Raw genomic sequence first — 20,258 nt, 5'->3', positions numbered from 1 at the left:
GAGCACTTCAACAAACATCCTTGCCGTTACAACACTCCAACCCCCAATCGATCATTCCTGTCCGATAATATAGAAATATTTAAAATCTTTTTCCCTGCATAATGTAAAAGTGTCACTTCACTATTTTGATTGCTCAAATATAAGTCTTGGCCATGTAATCTTGTTTCCATTAAAAGAATTTATTTGATAGCTCAGGTAATTGCTAACGATACTGTTTGTAGCTCTGTTGAGTTTTGGAGTTGTAACTACCCTCCACTACACCAAAAATGGCTCCTCCATTATATTCCTTACATCACGACACTGACACTGCTTCCTTGAATCTGCAATTTTTTAAATGGTGCTTCTACCATGAAGAATGTCGGATTTCACAAAAATTGAAATGATTTATTGTGACACTATAGCTTGTGTTGGGGTATATCTACACACCCGGTACACTAGAACAAAGCTCTCGGGACTATCCTTATAGCTGTATAATGACAAGGCCAACATATCATAGGCCTTGCACTTGAGCATCTGTTTCTTTCACGATTACCTTCCCACTTCGGGATGAAGCCGCGAAGGAGCAGATGTCGATAGGTGTTCAGTCGACTTGTTTAGTAATGACTAAGACTCCCGAACAACCTTTTTGTTGCCTCTACTTCCCGTGTCTACTGCTGGGATTGATCTGCGAGTTGGCTTGCCCGCACTCTACCCATCTACAGCCTCATATACGATAGAACTTGTACAACGCTATCATCTCCTGTCTATACTGGTTAGAGCTCCATAGAAGTGGCTCTGGGTATTAGAGTAATGTTACACCCTATTGTTACTATTGCCCAATGTTCCCTATAGTACAAACACCTATTTAACTAGCCTCGTTTTAATCCAGTCACTATAAAATAGCTTACATGCGATTCCATTTTTAAACTAAAGGCTTTTGAGTAAACAATAGAGCCCCAATAGAAATATATTCAAAAGTTTGTCTATAAAAACTTTAGAGTCCAAACATATATATATATATATCTATATATATATATATATATATATATATATATATATATATATATATTTGCTTCCACTTTAACACTGCAAATAAAATCTTCTCATTGGAGAGCGCCAAAGCTGAACAGTTCCCACAAATATTTGCCAAACTTTTCAGGATGATTTAAGCGTCAGAACATGAACCTCAAAAAGGTGCCTAACTTCTTGGTTCTGGTTTGTAATGGTTTTCTGAAATAAGAAGACAGATTCACGCAATTGTATGTTCAAAACTCAATCTCATAAATTCTATAAATTTCCTCTTAGCATAAAATGTTTCTTGGTAAACCCTTTTATAAATCTGGCTCTATTGTAACTTATAGGCTGGCAAGAAAATAGGCTTTGATACCATTGAAATATTCCAAATGGGTATTGACCCACTTTCTTTCTTAAGATAACATTTAGAACATAAAGATATGAAGCTGCATTATAAAAAACCAGTAATATAAACCATAAGAAATATTCCCAATAGATATTTACCTGGTTTCTTCTTGAATATAATATTTAGAACTCAAACGTATGAAATCGCATTACAAACTAACAATATAAAACCAATAAGTTCTCATAAAAGTCCTTAAAGCATGTTATTGCATTATACAACAACAATACAATAACTAGTCTTCAAAGTCCAATCTGAACACAGTTTAACAGTTAGATTGACACACTAAGAAAAGAACTTGTAAGCACACGTGAGACACTTGACGTGATGTCTCCACGGACAATGGGTTTGTGTCCACTGCCTTCCAACACGAGGGGCTACGTCCTCACACTGGCTGAAAGCTGAAGCTTTCTAAATAACTCTTGCAAGAGAGAAACATAAATTTGAATCATAAACCAAGCATATCTGACTCAATGAGCCTCTCTCCTTTTAATCCACAAAGCTGTACTCTTTGACTTCCCTCTTGGCTTTTTTGTCTTATCCCTCCTTGTCACTTTTAGCCCACCTTATAATATTAAATTGCCCCTATTTATATACGCTCTCATAGACAATTTTAATATTATATGAATATGTCTTTGAATCTTCTAATGTCCCAAAAGGAGACATTACAGAGAACGGTATCAAAAGGAGAAATTATAATAAGAAAACAAAGAGATATGATTGCATACCTCTTGGCATACATTTAACATGAGAAGAAAGGAAGCTCTAAAAGGTAGTAAAGGCATCGTAAAGGTATGCATATATAAGGTATGTTATATTATTAGTTTTACTTTCGTAATTATTTATCTCTATATAGCCAAATATAAAATGAGATATTGTAATTGCATAATATATCTGATAATAAATTATGCATATGTATGTCTATGTCTATATATATATATATATTCATTCATATAAAATGTACACGTGTGAAACTTCAAATGGATGATATGTATAGATGATGTTATTTTATTAAAATATTTATTTATTGAAGATATCAAGAGAGTTCCTTGAAAAGGGAAGAGAGTAATCTTAAAAATATTTAGTGTTAGTACCAAGGATGGGCATAACTCCCCATGCAGCCGGCACCACCTAGATGGTTATAATCTCTATAATGTTGGTATGTGAGATTTATGTAATCTCCATCTAATTGACAGACTCGAGACTAATGAATCTCTATAATGCTGGTAGGCGAGATTTATAATCTCCATATGACTGACATGCCTGAGATTGATATCATCTCTATAATGTTGGTATGTGAGATTGATATAATCTCCACCTGATTGACATGCCTTAGATTGATAAAATGGCCTAAACATTTCTTTGATGTCATCATATGCATACGTGTTAAGGGCCTTGGACAAAGGTTACCTCTTCTAGGAAGAAACTTAGAGGGAGAATTCTAGAGAAGACAGAGAAGTAATCGATGATGATACTAGAATTGATATATTGTTTAGGACCCAAAGATCCTTAGGAGTTTAGTTATCCCAATCTGGAGACATCTTTTATGGTTTGGGGTTAAGATAGAGGGTAGTTGTAGAATAATATCTTTACACTTGTTATTGTTTAAGTCTGACTTTTTTTTGCAGGTAATATTCGTTCCAAGCTAACCCTAATAGTGGGAGCATTACACTAATTTAGAAATTCAGATAAGTTGATAATATCAAATAACAATACATTCAAGCATTTAGAAACAAGAGTGTATTCAAAGTTCCAAAACAACATTGAAAAATGAACATACTTTTAACAAGAAACAATGAAAAAGAATTTAGAAACAACAATCAACTATGCATTCAATTTCAACTTTTAATTTTAGAAATAAAAATGAAAATCATAAAAAATAAAAATAAAAATTCTGAAAACCCTAGCTTGTGCTTGATGAATCCTGCTTCTTTTGATCTTACAATCAATTGCAATCACACTCCAATGACTCCAACCACACTCCTATCACTCTTTCAATTCCTTTTCTCTCGGGACGTCTTGGATTCCCCAAGAACGCAATTGGTGTAGTGGGGGTGCGATTGAGAAACGATGGAGCTCATGCAGTGACAAGGGTACGTGGAGTAGGTACTCCAAGTACCCTTCTTGGGGATGTCCCTGTTTTGGGTATTCCAAGGTTTGGGCCAGGTGTGCATCATTAGGTTTCACTGTTGAAAATAGACTCGTGAAGAAAGTTTGTGCCTTCTTTATAAACGACATTAAATGTTTAATCCAATGCACATGAGACTTATCAATGACCATACAATGTTTTTGGTTGATTTCGATTATAGCTTATTTTCTACTTAGCAAATATGTGTACATGCATATATGTGGAGTTAACTAGAGCTTTTACATTTTAAAAGAAGTAGATGTCCTTATAGGAATAGCCAAGTTTGAATTTGTTTGAACATATGCGCCAAAATGTAACTTATCTCATGCCATCTTTTTCTTGTGTATAATGTATCATAGTATATTCATATGAGAAAACTAATGCACTAGTCCAGTAAGAAATTTAGCATAGAAGATTGGAATGCAATTTACATTGCAAACAATAGTTTGTAGTGTTGAAAAACGACATGGCTTATGGTTACATTAGCTTTACATTTATTAATATGTCATGTATGATGTACTTCATTATATTCATTTGACAAAACTAATATACAGTCCTTCTAAAAATTCATCTCAGGAGTTTGGATTGCATTTTACATTGCAAATGAAGTGCGCCATGAAGAAACAACATCACTTATGGTTGCATCTAGATTTACATTGATGCTTACGGTATGTAACATTTTTGACTTTGTCAAGAAAATAAAATTTACATCTCCAACCTGTTAAGCATTTTTTGAAATGCATTTAATCTTATTGCTTTGAATGTGGCATTTGCTGGCTGTATTTATTAATAATTGAATCATCACAAATTCCTTTCAACTTTGCAAGTCACGTCTCATGTATCAGTGCTAAATATTTAGTTTTGAAGATGGATTTTAATTTGGGTGGTTGTAATAGGCTCAGCTGAAACTATTTATTGCAGATTCTAATTACATTGTGTTAGCTGTAACTCTTGCTTCTCACTAATATTCCAGCTGCATCATTCTTTAGTTTCAAACGATCTTTGATTTGAAGTAGAAAACTTTATTTGTAAAGGTGGTGGTCCAAATATGAAGTCAATATTATGTGAAATTAGTTGTATCTCTTAATGAGGGACATGCTATTCATTATTAAAGCGGTTGTGATTCATGTTTATTCACCTTCTCCTTGCCTGCTGCATTTGTAATAATATAGACTGTAATATGATTCCAACATTCCATAGAGAATTGTAGTATCTTTCAATAGTGACAAGAATTGGCTATAGTTTGTCAATTTACGGGGCCCAAGATTGAGAGGATGAAAATATTGAGAGGATGAAAATTAGCGTATGAATTTCAGAAAATGGAAAATACAATAAATTATCAAGTTTCTGCTAAAGGGCTTTTTTGTTGCTATCTTTGGTTCTTAGGAAGAAAGAGAAAAGGTTCTCCTGGGAGGTCTTTGGATAGTGGGAGAAAGTCCATTATATATGCAGAAGTGGTTTGCCATTTTCAACCCTTTACAACTATAACCATATGATCTGCCACGTTAGATTTGGCTACACAACATACCTATGAAGTATTGGTCTTAGGAGTGCTAGGATAAAACAAGAATATAATAGAAAGCGGTTCATACTTATATGCTTGGCTAAAAATTGCGGCAGTTAGGTTGATGCTAGAGGAACCATGGTTATATGTTTATGGAGATCACTTGATCTAGAAAGTAGAAATCAAGGAGGAGAAAATGTTTTGTATGAGATGTAGGAAAATCTATCTTGGTGAAGATGATTGTTGAATAAAACCCAAAATGTTGGAAAAATGGATCCCTAAATCTTTGACTTGACAATCAACCTCCTAAGAAAAATTTAAATCAGGAGGGGCTAGAGGTATCCTCGATTTTGAGGGTGCTAGACTTGGAAAGAAATTGAATGGAGTGGCACAAATCTTTGGGGACTTTGGAGAAACAATTAGGTTTATGCCCTCTTGGCATTGGTAAGAGCAACAAAGGCTCACAATAGGCAGGGTCAAATTGGACCAATAGGAAGAGAGAGCTGGGTTAGAATGTGGTTGACTCACCACAAAAGACAAGAAACAATTTAAACCTGACAAATGGTTAGCAGAGAAATGTCAAAAACAAGAAAGTTTGGAGTGGTTTGTGGAAGGTCAACATGAATTGGTAGATAGAGAAGGTATGGAGATAACAAGAGGAGGGGAGGAGAAAGAAATTGCAGACAGAGAATTCAGAGCATTTGTTTTTGGAGAAGATGGGCTTTGGGTGATAGATCCTCAATCCATAAGTCAATTAGTGACAAGGGCTTTTGGGAAGAATGGAGAAGGGAAGAGAAAGAAAACTAACAAACAAAACAAGGAGGCATTAATGAAAGGCCTTCCAAGTATCAAGGAATTTTTGATTAAATCCAAGGGAGCCATGACCTCTAGTAGAGAACAATAAAGATCGTTTAATGGAATGTCAAGGGTTTAACTACCCCTGACAAAAGACGCTTGGCTAGGCATCACATTGAGAAGCTTATGCTGGATATTATTTTACTTTAGGAAACCAAGATATGTAGTTAGGATGGAGGAAAACTCATTAAATATTGCAAAATCTGGTTAGGGCACTTCCAGGATGCCCAAGGTGTTAGTAGAGACATGGGGATAATGTGGGATACAAATAACATACGTATTTCACATACTAAATCAGACCACAACTAGATGCTATGTTCAGTTAGAAGGTGTTAAGTGAATATTGAGTTTGACTTATTTAATATTTATGGTCATATAGGAACCAAGGAAAATAAGATGTCTGGGATTATGTGGGTAGAAATATTAAGGATTTAAACAATGATAGGATAATTCTACGCAGTGATTTGGATGCAATTTTGGATCCAAGTGAAAGAAATGGACAACTAAAGAAAACAAAGGGTGCTGATGAATTTCAACGACTATTTATAAAACATAACTAGTGGGTTGTGTACCAAAGAATGGATTATACATATGGACCGACGATGAAGGACTAAAATTGTAATTGGGGCCGAGATTGAGAGGTACTTTCAAGGTCTCTTTGCCTCTTGAAATCCTCAGACTAATAATTGGGATGATGCGATCTTGGATTGTATCTTGGGTTTAATTGATGAAACAAAGTAAAGATGTTGAATACCCTTTTTATAGTGGAGAAGATTTAGTTTGCACTGTTCTAGTTGAACCTTGAGAAGTTGGCGGGCTTGGACAGGTTCTTGACCATGTTGGCGTTTTGTTGGCTCAGAGGTTTGGCTCCTAGTAAAAGATATAAGGAAGAGGAAAGGTTTATATCTTGAAGTGTATATTACATATTCCTAAATATAATAAACACCAATACTTGTGACATGCTTAACATTAGGTCTAGTTATTAACTTATTGTTGTGTTGTAAGCACATAGGCCCCATTACAAATAGGGACCTGGTGCAGGAGCACCTAGTCTATTTTGTTTCTAGAGGGTAGAAATAGGATTAGGAGTTTGTGTGAATGTAATAAACCCTTAAGGAAACAAACCTAGTTAGGTTGAGCCTAGAGAACAATTAGACAAGGTTGGGAACACTAGTTGTTCATTAGATAGGTCATATTGGTTTCTAGGCAAAGTTGCTCTGACTGGGCATTGCTGGTCAGCGCTTGGTCAAAGGTTGACTAAGACTTGGAAATGCCATCTTGGCTAAAAATTCATCTTCCTATGTGATTTGGAGTCATGAGGAAGAGATTTGAGGACTGTAGAGCAAAAGTTGTTCAAAAGTTGAAAAGTTCCTCAAAAGTGCAAACATTGCAACTTTTCAAGTTTTTGGTGAAAAGTTGCCAAATCACCAAGTTATGGATCCCAATCAATTAGAGGGTGCACTAACTAATCCAAGAGTCATATAAAACTTGTAAGTAACCAACTTGGAGGGAGTACAATCAATTGAGCATAGTTTGAGCAATTTCTTGCTATTGAGCAACATCTTGATTTTGTACGATTTTGTTGATTTCATGTTTGTAGCAGATTGAAATTGAATACTCTTGGTTTACATAGGCGGTGGATGCTTATCTAATTGGTTTGAGCCCATTCATGCTGTGGTAGATTGGATTTGTACATATTTTTGTTGATTTTGTAGATTCCTAGCAGCTAGGGTTTTGAGTCTAAATGGGTCTGTCCTGCCATTCCACGGGCTGAAACAAACCATGGCTTTGTGGGGTGTTTTTGATTAAGTAAAAAAGGTTTTACAGGGATCCTGAAACCCGAAAGTTTTTACAACATAGCTGAAATAGAAATATTAAGAAAAGTCCAGCTACAGAGAAACTGCATAACAAAAGCCAACCATAAACAACAGGCCTGTGACTAGGAAACAAAAAACCAGCTACACTAGAACAAGAAAGAACCAGCTACACAAGGAAAAAAACAAGACAACAAATTAGCACTAACTATCAGTTCTCTCTATCAAGAACCTGTAGGGTCTCTGCAGCTTCATTGGTCTTCCTGTCGTCTGCGTCCTCCTGGTCTTGGTTCTGAGCATCCACCTGGTCCTTGGTTTCTTTTGGATCATCCTCAACCTGCCCAATGTCCAAGTTGGCCTTCTCTATCTTTTCCCTGCCAAATCCAGCACTAATCAGTAATTCACCCAGGTTGTTAATGTTCTCATTCAGGGCGTTCAAAGTGGCGATCACTTGATTGGCCAGGTTCTGATGAGAGAACTCCATCCTTTAGACTCTTTGTTCAACCTTGGTGATTTTGCCCTCCTAGTGAACCTTGTGTTCTTGGACGTTGAAGTGCTTTTGGCTTCCATCCTGGCTTCTCTCCTCTTCATTGTGTCCTTGGTTGTTGCCGATTTTTTGGCTTCCTTCCTGGCTTCTTTTCCCCTTTAGGTCTTCAGTTTCATGGAATAACCATTTGATAGACCGAAAATTGTCTATCATGCTGTTCTTAGCATTGTTCAGAAGGTTAAGCCCAGTTTCCCTTGCATTATCAGAGATAACGACCAAAGTAGGGTCAATGAGTTCATCATAGTGGTCTTTACCATCAATGTCCTCCATCACTTGGATATTCAACGGCTCCCTGACAATCCCCAATTTAGCTACATTCGAATTAAAATTCCTCCAAGACATCCTATTTTTCATTATCACCTCCCCACTCTCTTTACCCTGAATATCTACAGACAGAAAGGTAGTGGGGCCAGGGCCTGGAATCTCAGGGATCTGGGCATTGGTATCAAAAGCCTCATCTACTTTCCTTTTCTTGGGATTCCTTGATGCGTCAGCAGAATCCTCCTCCTCCTTTTCACTTTCCCTCCCCTTCTCCCTCTCCTTCTCATCATCCTCCCCCGTCGTCTCTTCCTCTGAGTCTGTGTCCACATCATCATCGTTATCCTCCTCCTCCTAAGGCTTAGGCTTAGGGGGAATGGGGGGTAGTCCTCTGGGGCTCTTTTTGCAGGGAATGCGGGCAGAGGGTTTCTTTTCTTCCTTGGGGGCTTTACCTTTAGAGGAAACATTGTCTTCTTCTTCCGATTTTATGCTATGCACATCCTCAGAATCTAAACTCCCAGTTTCCTCAGATGCACACCCAGTATCACCAAGAGATTTTCCCTTGGTTTGAGTCTTCAGATACTCATAGACCAGGAGGAGTAATCCCTCGTGAAGGGCTGGGTTAGTAGTAGGTTTCCTCTTAAAACCCTTGATACCCTTGCTCATGGAGGTGAAAAGATAAAAAGGAAAAGAGATTTTGATTCCATGCCTCAAGTGGTTAAGCAAAACAAAATGATGCATTCTGATCCTATCAAATCAGGGGTCTAGGGAAATATATTCAATGATAATCCTAAGGAAATACCTCCATAGCTTTTTAATTGACTCCATCTCGTAATACATCTCCACCTTGACGAGCTTATCCAGCTCCTTTTCATCCTTCGCAAAAACTTTGACAACGTTTGTCGACATTTTCTTGTCTCTGAAGAAGTTACTCCCTTCCAGAGGGATCTCCGCAACCCAGGCTATCAAATTCGCATTGACATGGTGGGTGACCTCGTCGATTTTGACTCTTCCATTTTTCTAGGAGTCCACCATAATCTTGGTGATCCCCACATCAAATCCATGGAGCTTCTCTAGGAATCTAGTGATTTCGCCCTTTTCCAACTTATGCCAAACCTTCGGTTTCTCTTTCCATTTCTCGCCTCCCCCGACGGCTACCTCCTACTTCTCTCCCCTACCATGGTTTCCTCTGATTCAATAAGCCTCCACCCACTCACAATTTGCTTATAAACTTCGGCCTACTTCAAACTGTGAAACTCGAAAATGTTTTTGAATTTACCAGTTTTAATGGTTGTATTCAAGACAACCCTTGAAGTGTGCCATATGTATATGCTATCAAGTTTTGAAAAGAGTTTCGCATGATTTTCATGAACTCCCACCCCGACGTGCAATCTTACAAATCTTCCCATTATTAATTTTGGATTTCTTTTGTACTTCCCTGGATGTGATCTTGCAGTATTAAATTATTCACTGCCGCCGAAAAGTTGTCGCCGACATGCCACGTCATCTCCAAATTTTTGGTGACCGCTTTGTTGGCGAGCCAATCGGCAGCAGAATTGGCCTCCTTGTACATGTGGTTGATATAGGTCTTGCTGAACTTACCCAGGTCAGACTTTAACTCCTCGATTACATTCGCAATGGTCCAAGAAGGCATAGAGTTATCGTTGAGACAATTTATGATATTTAATGAATCCCCCTCCAGCCAAGGTTCTCTATCCTAGAAGCCAAGGCTAGTTTAACAATGTGACTAGCAGCACTGGCTTTTGCGAAGTGATTCATTTGATGTCCAAGCGGGTTGGAAAAAGCCGTAACTCCTCCACCATAGCTGTTTTTGATGATGCCTCCATTGCCCGCAGGGCCAGGGTTCCCTTTTGTAGCCCCATCAAAATTGGCTTTGTACCAATTTTTAGGGGGAAAAAACCATCTGGCCTCTTGTCTTTTCCTGTCCCTATCCTTTTTCCTTTGTTTGCTGTTCCCACCTTCAATATTTCCTTCCTTTGTGGTGGCGAAATTTTCCTTCATTAATCCTTCAATTTTCTCAGCAATAACAAACTCAGGGGATTCCCTGTCTCTAAAAATTTGGTTATTGCGCTCTTTCCAAATGCCCTAGTAGAAGTGTGGGAGGGACCAGGAGCATATAAGTTGAGTGATCAAATTTGAGTGTGCACTCTTCCATTGGCTGAAGAATTCTTGAATGTTGGCCGGCGGACACCAGCTGACCCCAAAGTCCGTGGTCAGGAGGTTCCAAACTTTGGAGGAAAAGGAGCAATGAATAAATAAGTGATTGACCGTCTCCAACTTGTGCTTACATAGACTGCACTTATTGGGGATGATCTGACCTCTCTTGGCTAAATTATCCAGAGTAAGGGTTTTGTCTTGGAGCAAAAGCCAGAAGAAGATGTTGATTTTTGGGGTAAGGCCAAGAGTCCATGCCTTAGCCCAGATGGGTTTCTCCATTCTATCCCACATTGAAAAATACCCAGAGGCAACAGAGTATTGCCCATTTAAGTTATCTCTCCAGATGACTTCATCGCTCTTATTATTTATGGAAATCGCATTCAGGCCAATCATCAAAGGATTAAGGTCCGGGGATATCATAGACAGGCCATGCCATCCATTACCTGTTCTGTAATCACTGACATTCAGGCCATATCTTCTCATACATGGCTCTACTCATCTACCTTAATTTGGGTGATCAATAAGGGGTCCTTGACTCGTCCAATTGTCTTGCCAAAATAAGATATTCTTACCTTTACCAATTTTCCATTTAGCCTTGGACTTAGCCAAGACTTTTGCCTTTAGGATCCCATTCCATATGTAAGATGCTTGAGGAATCTCAGTCTGATGAAGCAAAAAACTGAGAGACTACCTTCTTAGGTATTTCTCAATCATAATTTCCCTCCATTCGCCGGTACTGTGAAAAATGTGCCAGATCTGTTTGGCTAAAAGGGCATTATTGAGATGTTTGATTTTCCTAATACCAAGGCCCCCATAACATTTGGGAAGGCAAACAAGGTCCCAGGCGACATGATATCTTTTGTGCTCTTCAACCCCTATCCAAAGAAAGTTCCTCTAAATCTTCTCCATTCTGTCAGCTTGTTTAGACGGGATCCCAAAGAGGCTTAAGGCATAAGTGGGGAGATTTTGGAAAATAGACTTCACCAAAGTGCATTTGCCAGCCTGGCTGAGGGTAGCACCTTTCCAGCTGGCTAATTTCTTGTTGAATCTATCAATGATGCTGTTCGAAAATGATTCTGGGGGTTTGGACCCCAAAGGCATTCCAAGATAACTTGCAGGAAGAGTTCCAATACCACTTCCCAGGATACGAGCAATTTTCCTCTGTCTCTCCAGCGGAGTATTGATGAAGTAGACCGAACTCTTATCCCAGTTAATAGCCTGGCCAGAACCCTTAGTATAAGTATTCAGCAAACCCTTAAACACTCTGGCCTCCTAGACAGTAGCCTCTCCCTCCAGAATAGTATCGTCCACAAATTGTTGATGGGTGAAAGAATGATGACCAGACGAAGGCTTGAGACCTTGTAGACTCCGGTCCTATCTTTTTCTTGAAATAATCCTTCCCAAGCAATCAGCCAAAATGATGAAGAGAACAGGGGAAAGGGGATCACCCTGTCTCAACCCTCTTGAAGGGAAAAAGAAATTTGATGGGGAACCATTTACCATAACAGACAAAGAGGGGGAAGAGACAAGCTGAAAGATGAGTTTACACACCTGGGAATCAAAGCCAAAAGCTTGGAGGACTGCCATCAGGAAATTCCAATCATAATAGGCAATACTTGGAATGCCCGAGCATCAGTTCCATTGATTGGGAGTTTTGCAACCAAATTGTCGCTGATCACTTGGATTGTTAAGCCATCAAATTGAGGTTCTGGAGTAGCCGGAGTGTCTTGTGGGCGTGAATGCAAGACCAAACTACATAGATGGTCATGGGTGATGGTCTTTGAAGTATTGAAATTGGTTTGGAAGTTTCAATCAAAGAACTTTGTGGACAAGCCTAAAATCAAGGAAACCCTAGGTTTAAGGAGGCTATTTGGGTTTGGGTATATTGTATGACGCATCCAAATGGGAATGAAACTTTAAAGAAATGCATACCTTGTTAAGGCCAAATTTGAATGAGAACGAAAAAACTGGCTTTAGAGGGCTAATTGGATTAGGCCTAATTGAACTAGTTTAGTAAGCTAGTCTGAGAAAATGAGCAAAACCCATTGTTGGGGATGGAAACCTGAGATGATTAGGGACTAGTATAGGTGTTGGACACTGATGGACACCAAAGTTTTGATTTCCATTTATGATATTGAGAGCTTCAAAAGAGTTATGGTCATAGAGGTCTAGAACAGTATATGTTGGAGATTATAATTGATATGCATGATCTTGGCTGAAGGAGGATGTTGAAAATGCAAATGTGGTTCACTGTATAACTGGCATGACAAGAACAGAGCTTATGAGATCAAGTTTTCTGATTTTACTCATGTTTTACCCAACTGCAGTAGAGTCAATATCAATATAATTTCTGGCATACTCTTGTGTGGAATCTGGGACTGGAAAGCATTACTAGCAAAAGCAGTTGCTGCCAAGGAAAATGCACCTTCTGTTGTCTGCAGTGGAAGTTATAAGTTTTGGCAGCAACCCAGAGATGATCAGATTATCCTATTTCCTTCCAGCAGCTTTCAATTAAACTAATCATTCAGCCATTATAGTATTTAGAGGATGTCGCAGGCCATCATTAACTATTCATAAAGGAGGAATGAATAGAACACACAGGCTGAGCCAGCATAGAGAGTAGCAGATGGGCAGCATTTAGATCACAGTGATTTTTAACTACTGTTGTTCTTTTCAGATTATCTTATCTGTGCCCCATATATTTGTGCACTGACAGCATGTCAAATACCCACAAGATCTGACAGACATAGTAGAGGTGTATTCCTAAGGTCTGACCAACAGTGAAACTACTGGTATCAGTGTCCAAACTTATCAGGGACCTCATCATAGGTCATAATCAGCGTGTGTGCTCCTTGCTTGATTCAGCAGTCTCTTCAGCAGTAAAATTTGAAACCTCTTGATTAAATGCTCACAGTTTGTAAGTGAAAACAATAAACTCTAGCGAAGAAAGTGATGGACGTATGTGAACATTATATGATGAACAGTTTCAATCACAGATAATCCAGGTCATGAGGATTTTCAGAATGGAATATATTCAATATTATGGTTTGTCAATAAAAGGATGACAGGAGAAATAAAATATAAAGAGAAAAGATTGGAAACATTTTGTGTGCCTGTGGAATCTATACAATTGTACACAGTTGACAGATCTCAATGCTCTCTTCAAGTGCACATTGCCATGCCAGTCAATTTCTTGGTGATCGCCTCCAGCAGCTTCAATGGATGTCAATGAGTATCTCAGGCTAAAAGAAGGAAGAATAAATCAGGGGTCTCTATCAGCGAGTGAGGAGCAAATTTAGATCTCATCTTCAGACCTTGTTTTATAACCATCAAACAAGCAATTGATAAATAAAGAAAACCACGGACAGCATACACCCAGCGGTCTGAGGATCTCACCGAAATGAATAAAATTCGCAATGCCTGGAGTGTGGAACGTGCAAGCACAGTTGGGAGGAAAGAGTGTTAGAAACCGGAGAAGGGCGTCAGTTTGTACGTTGTGTAGCAGCAGGTTCATGGAAGCGTCTGTACTATTTACCATATTTCCGCGATGAATGGATATATCAGAGATAAACTCGTTCTGGTAACAGCATTGTCAAAAAGGGTATCTGACTGGATCAGGAGCGTGCACGCGAATGAAGGAAGAGGTATCGAATCAGACACATCTGGGCGGAAATGAGTGTATGAGACGAGGAGCACTATTTGCAAACCAAGCACATGGAGAAGTTCGTCTGAAGGAGAGAACAAATCTACACCAGATGCATCTGAGGAACCAAGTTTGGAATACGCAGCGTATGAGTTCAATTGTTTGCGCATGGAAAGAGATGATCGGGCGCAATCTAGCTTTTGTTTAAAATATAATACTCAAAGTTATAAACCGCCCATCATATTAAAACAGGATTATATTAAAGTTCAATTTTGGTCGTTATTAGTTATGAAGAGGTATGATGGTTAAACATACCCTTCCCTTTATTATAAAGAGGAGATGTAAAAGTAAAAAGAGGGCAGATTTTTATATATTTCCTAAAGGGACATTGAGACTACTGCATTTCCAGATTTGTAAAACTTCCTATCATACTGTTGATATCTTTTTGTCTGAAAGAGGAGTTGGAGATTCGAACAAAGCAAAGGGGAGTTTGATTTTTGAGTTTTTTTTCCAGAAAGTGTACGTATTCAGTTATGTTGAATTAAGCATCAAGATTTTGAGTGCCTTCATCACTGTTTGTCCAACAACAAATCAGTAAGAAATTTTCATTTGTCTTAGAGTTGAATTATACATAACTCGTCCTTTATAGTTGAGTTGTTTATTTGTCTGTAATTTATTGATTTGATAAGTATATTAAATTGTTCGCTACTATTCGGATTTGATCAATACAAATAGTATAGAATATCATATTGTTCTCATTATTTGTATCTATTATGCTCGTGTGATGGTTAAATTACAATAGACTAATCTAAACGTGTTAAGTTGTGACAATTAGTAGCATCAAATTAACTAAGTTGCTAATAAATATTTTATCAACAATATTGTAAAGTTGTATGTAAGGAATGTATTTTTGACTCTATCGCCCAAATAGAATTCAACACTGATCATAAAATTGCTCATAAGTTTGAACCCAATGCTGGCATTTTTGTAGTCTTTTTCTTTTGGCAAGCTAAATTTATTTAGTAATTTGTCTATTTCTGTTTCAGCGACATATAACATCTTAAATAAAGTAATCGAAGTTTGAAGATAAATAATCCAACACATTTCCTTGATACTTGCCAATTGAGGAATTTCTTTTCTTTAATCCGCTATAATACATCTTGCATCTGAGTTTTGGATTAGGGTAAACAGGCCTTGGTCCAGCGGAACCTAAAGCGCAGAGGATTTGATCCTGTCACGTTGGCCAAAATCAGTTAGATACCCAACATCGAGCAGGCAAGGCTCATAGGTTTCTAACCTGTGATTTTGATAACCAACAGACACCTTAGAAAGATCAGATCCTATAGCAGAAGGGTAGGAGTGCTAGTGGAAGTGACAAGGGCTCTTGGAGAAGCCTAGTGCATTTGGAACCTATGATTAGATTGGATAGTCCATAGGCCTTGGAGGGAAAGAATCCACTTTTAGGAGCCTTGGGAAGGCTCTAGTAAGCTTGACCTTGGGAAGGTTAAGAACACCCCTGATTGAATCCATGTCATAGTTAAGGTTGGCACTAAAGCCTATTGCATCAGGATCCCCATCTTTTCTAACTTTTTGGCTTAGTGTATGGCATAGTGTCTAGCTTAGTATCCTTAGGTTGGCAACTTTTTTCTGGGTTTCTTTGGCTACTGGTAAATAATGAATGAGTGGGTTGAGTCAAGAGTTACTAGCTTGAGGTCTAGGATGAAAGTTTTGCAAGGGCCGAGTCTCAATTTCAAAATCTGAGTTTAAGGAGAATTCCCCTCTAGGTCATGTTAACCCTTTAATCCTTGCTTAAGTTGGGATGATGATGTTTTGAAAAATCCTTGTTTGAAGTATGAAATTTGTGAAGTTGTGATGTGGGGAAAAGAAATAATCAGTATTTTGAAAATATGCTATATGGAGAAATAGGGAAATTCCAAACTTTGAAAGGGAAAATAGGTAAAACAAATCAAGAAAATTCTAAAAATTCTTGGATAAATTGAAATTTTATATTTTTGCAAGAAAATCTAAGACTAGAGCGAAGTTCCCCTTTAGATTCTATGAGGAGGTTAATTCTCCACCGACTTTGTTTATGACGATTCCAATTTTACATTCAATTGCATTAGTTGGGTGAATTTCCTCTAATATTCCTTGTCGAAGTCAAATTTCCCCCTCACATTTCAAGACTAAGCAAATTTCCATCAAACAGGAAATTGAAATTCAACATAAAAAGTGGAAAACTAAAATGAAGATAAAAATTAAAATTTGAGAAATGAATTCTAAGTGAAAAATGCCAATTCTTATCAAAATTCCATGCTCAAGTTGACTTTTTATTCATTATAATTTATTCCAGTAGGACTGCATTTTCCCACCCACAATTCAATGGCTTGATTGAATTTCCACCCATTTTTTCGACAAGCCTATCAAATTTCAGCTTGCGAATTCTAGATAAGGTTGATTTTCCACAAATAAAATCCATGCCAAGGGTGAAATTCCACTCGAACTTCCATGACGATGATTTTTCACTTGAAATTCCTTGACCTTACCAAAATTCTACTCATTTTCCATTCCAAGGTTGAATTTCCACCCCAAAATTCCATGAACAAAGAAAATTTCCACACAAAAATTCAAGACTTCATTTTCCACTCTTTCCCAAGCTAATCTCTACCCAAAACTCCGACCCTTTCTTATTTCCACCAAAAGAATCCTTAATGGGGTCAGATTTCTACCCTAAGGAGGTAATTTGAAATTAAAAAAATGCAAAATAAAAAAGGGATGTGATTTGGGAATTCACAAGATTGAAGCAAGTTTAATAGGCTAGGTCGGCCTTCGACACCAAGAGGTGTGACTTCAAGTTTGAAGGCTATAAATAGAGACATGGCAATCATATTTCAAACACAAATCAAACATAAATCAACTGCAAGCCCAATTTGGATAAATGCCAATTGAGTGGACAGGCAAAATTCAGAGGTTATTTGACTAAGCATGAAGGGTGAAAGTTGGATCTATTCAAATGTAAAGTCCCCATTTTTGAGCCATCTAGAAACATAGTTGTTGTCGACATTCTGAGTTTGTGTCAACATGATGCTGTTAATGTTGTAGCTTCAGTCGAATCGAATTGACCTAGAGATAATTCTTCTATGGTTATTCATTAATCATCAATTAGATAAACTCTCATAAATCTACTTATATATATATATACACATAGATATGTTTATATATTACTTTTAATATTGTCTAAATGATTATTAACTTATAAATTACCATAGAGACATGTCTCCTCTAAGCATATTTATATACATTCGAATCTGCATTTGAAACACAGAAATAATGGCTGTGCTATTACATTTGCAGAGAACGATTTTTCCTTAATATGGTATCAAAGCTAGCCTACAAATGTAAGAAGCATTGTGAGACTAGTGTTTAGCTGCAGAGACAGCCATAAATGAAAGCAGAAACATACCATATGTTGCTGAAAGTGTAAGAAGGTTTTTAAGGTATTGGTCATTTTGTTTTGCTGTAGATAATTTGAATAGTGTGGACTCCACTGCATCATGAGCTTCTTTCTTATCAGCTTCCATTCTCATTGGTTTTCTGCATCTATATTTTGCTTGGTTTATAGCTTCCTCTTGGAGGGCTATTCTTCTCTTTCACATAAGAAACCTCTTGCAGAAAGAAGCGTTATGTGATTCAGTGTTGATCGCTGAAATTAAGGTTGCTGAGCTGAGTTTTGAGTGAAAAGAGGAGTGCATTGGTGAAGACCATGCAGAAATCAGAGCTGCAGAATATTAAGTGCATAGAAATCCTAGCCAAAAAGAATCGAATAATAAGTAAGCAAAGGGAGAATTGCAGACCGATGGACGATCATCACAAAGGAGCATTGATTCAAGAGATAAAATACTGGCAGCACCAAATAACTGTTCAACGCCCAAGTCAAATAGATAAACAATAGTCTTAATCAGCATTTTATAGATATACTGTCAACATCTCAATTATTAAATACGAGAGCAAAACGAGGATAGAGGCACATATAAAGAAAGTGGTTCAACAGTCTACTTACTGTGAAGGCATGCAGCATCCTCGATAAAAGAGAGTCGACAAGTATGAAAGAATGGCACTATATGAAAGAAAGGAAAATGATACAATTTTATAACATATACGCACATCCCAAATCATTGATTCTGGAAGAATACCAAACAGACAACATTGAACAAACAATCAATGGATTCGAATATGAAAGGAGATAAAACGTCCCTCAAGTACAATGGTTGGGGGGTATAATAAAATAGACATATACTCAAAGGACCAGAGGGTTAGAGCAGGACCGATGATCTCAAGATTAAGATGAAACTGAGTTCACAGATTGAGCTATATCCATCAAATCATTGATACATGACTATTATGTAGAAACAACAATTAAAAGAGAGACTTGATTACAACATCTAATTAGAGTATATCTCCACAAAATAGAATTTTAAATTATACTATAGAATAGGACCAATTACATCGATCAATTGTACCAGCGGAGTACAAAGACAAATTTTCTTGATCATAAAGAGGATCAGTTCAATATATCTGCAGCACATTTCATTGTGAACCATTGAATACTAATGTTCAAATATTTCAGGAGATCACAGCGCAAAGGTGGTTGTGTCAGCTTCATTTAAATTACAAATAAATATATTGCCATCTCATCAATATCTTGAAGATAAGAATAATTAAATGAAATTGGAACATTCAAGAATAGAAGCCAAAGGAAAAGTCTGATGCCAGTCAATTTAAGGAATTGGAAACTCTGTATAGTGAAGCATATTGAAGGATCGATCTCTAGCATTGGATGGAAGATTAAGACTTATGTATAATTTCTCTATCTCTAAGGAAGAAGTATTAACTATGGAACATAGAATAGTAATGTGTAAATATAAAATAAGGACTTTATGATATCTTGAGGAAGCAAAATTAAAACATTAATTCGGAATTATTGGATAAATAAATTATATTCTTAGGATGGACATCTCAGTGGGGGTTGATATCCCATGGAGATGAATCAGTTAGGGGAACTGACATATCAAACATTGGTGCCAATGATGCAGAATATATATTGAAACAATATTGAATAGAAGTCTAGAGGGGAAGGATATGTCTATTTCCTAAGAGAGCAAGGACTCTCAAGAAGGACGATAGTATAACTTCAATAAACAAAGATCACATCCACTTATTATATTTGAAGGTCCATTAGAGAAACTCTTGCAGATTATTCAGAGACACAAATTTTATTTTGCAAATTTAAATTAATCAAGAGACGATCCAAGTCATTTTTGTAGCCACATGGAAATCTAGGTAGTCTTGGTAACTAATTTTGTGTGCATGGATATCTACATTTGAAGCAATCTCTGATGATCATGATGATGAATAGTTGATTCACCAATTGTCATCATTCAAGGCAAGAGTGATAAAAGTGTAATCATATTCTATTAGCATTAAATTATGAATAGAGTTTGGAGTGATCTACTAGCATGACAAAATAACTAAAAAGTTTGCCATACTTGAATATGATGCAAAATTGTTTGGCAATGTGGGAACTCCACATTGTGGGGGAAAATGATAAACAATGTTCCATTCCCACTTGAACCGTCTTTGAAGGGGAGATGTTCCATTCATGTGCAGATAAGTATTTCTTATCTTTGAGTATTACATTTATAATTTATCTACTCACTGTATTCTCTCTATTAATTGTATTTCTATATGTACTATAAAGAGTCATTTACCTTGATCTCTTTCTTTGTCTCTGAGGCTGTTCTTGTAGGAAAAGAAGGTTGGTACTTTACACATTACACATGCTGCCAAATATTTTGTTGAACTCAACTTTATGACAGTAGCTCCAAAGAAGTTTTGATCTAGAATTCATTAGCCATCTGCTGATCATGTTGTATAATGT

At 37.2% G+C, this 20,258-nt stretch overlaps 1 pseudogene across 1 annotated transcript in view; it reads left to right on the top strand.

The window, feature by feature from the left end:
* The window catches only part of LOC149568036 (regulator of G protein signaling 1-like), an 89,305-nt pseudogene that overhangs the window by 54,657 nt on the left and 14,390 nt on the right, over nucleotides 1–20,258 (top strand). Inside the window, exon 7 of the transcript XR_016362482.1 lies at nucleotides 4,101–4,192. The product of XR_016362482.1 is annotated as a regulator of G protein signaling 1-like (transcript). The remainder of the gene's footprint in view (nucleotides 1–4,100; nucleotides 4,193–20,258) is intronic.

This window comes from Cupressus sempervirens, chromosome 3 (genome assembly GCF_028749045.1).
Source record: "Cupressus sempervirens isolate cs-2001-9-10 chromosome 3, ASM2874904v1, whole genome shotgun sequence".
Lineage (NCBI taxonomy): Eukaryota > Viridiplantae > Streptophyta > Pinopsida > Cupressales > Cupressaceae > Cupressus > Cupressus sempervirens.
This window is presented reverse-complemented; position numbering and strand designations above follow the sequence as displayed.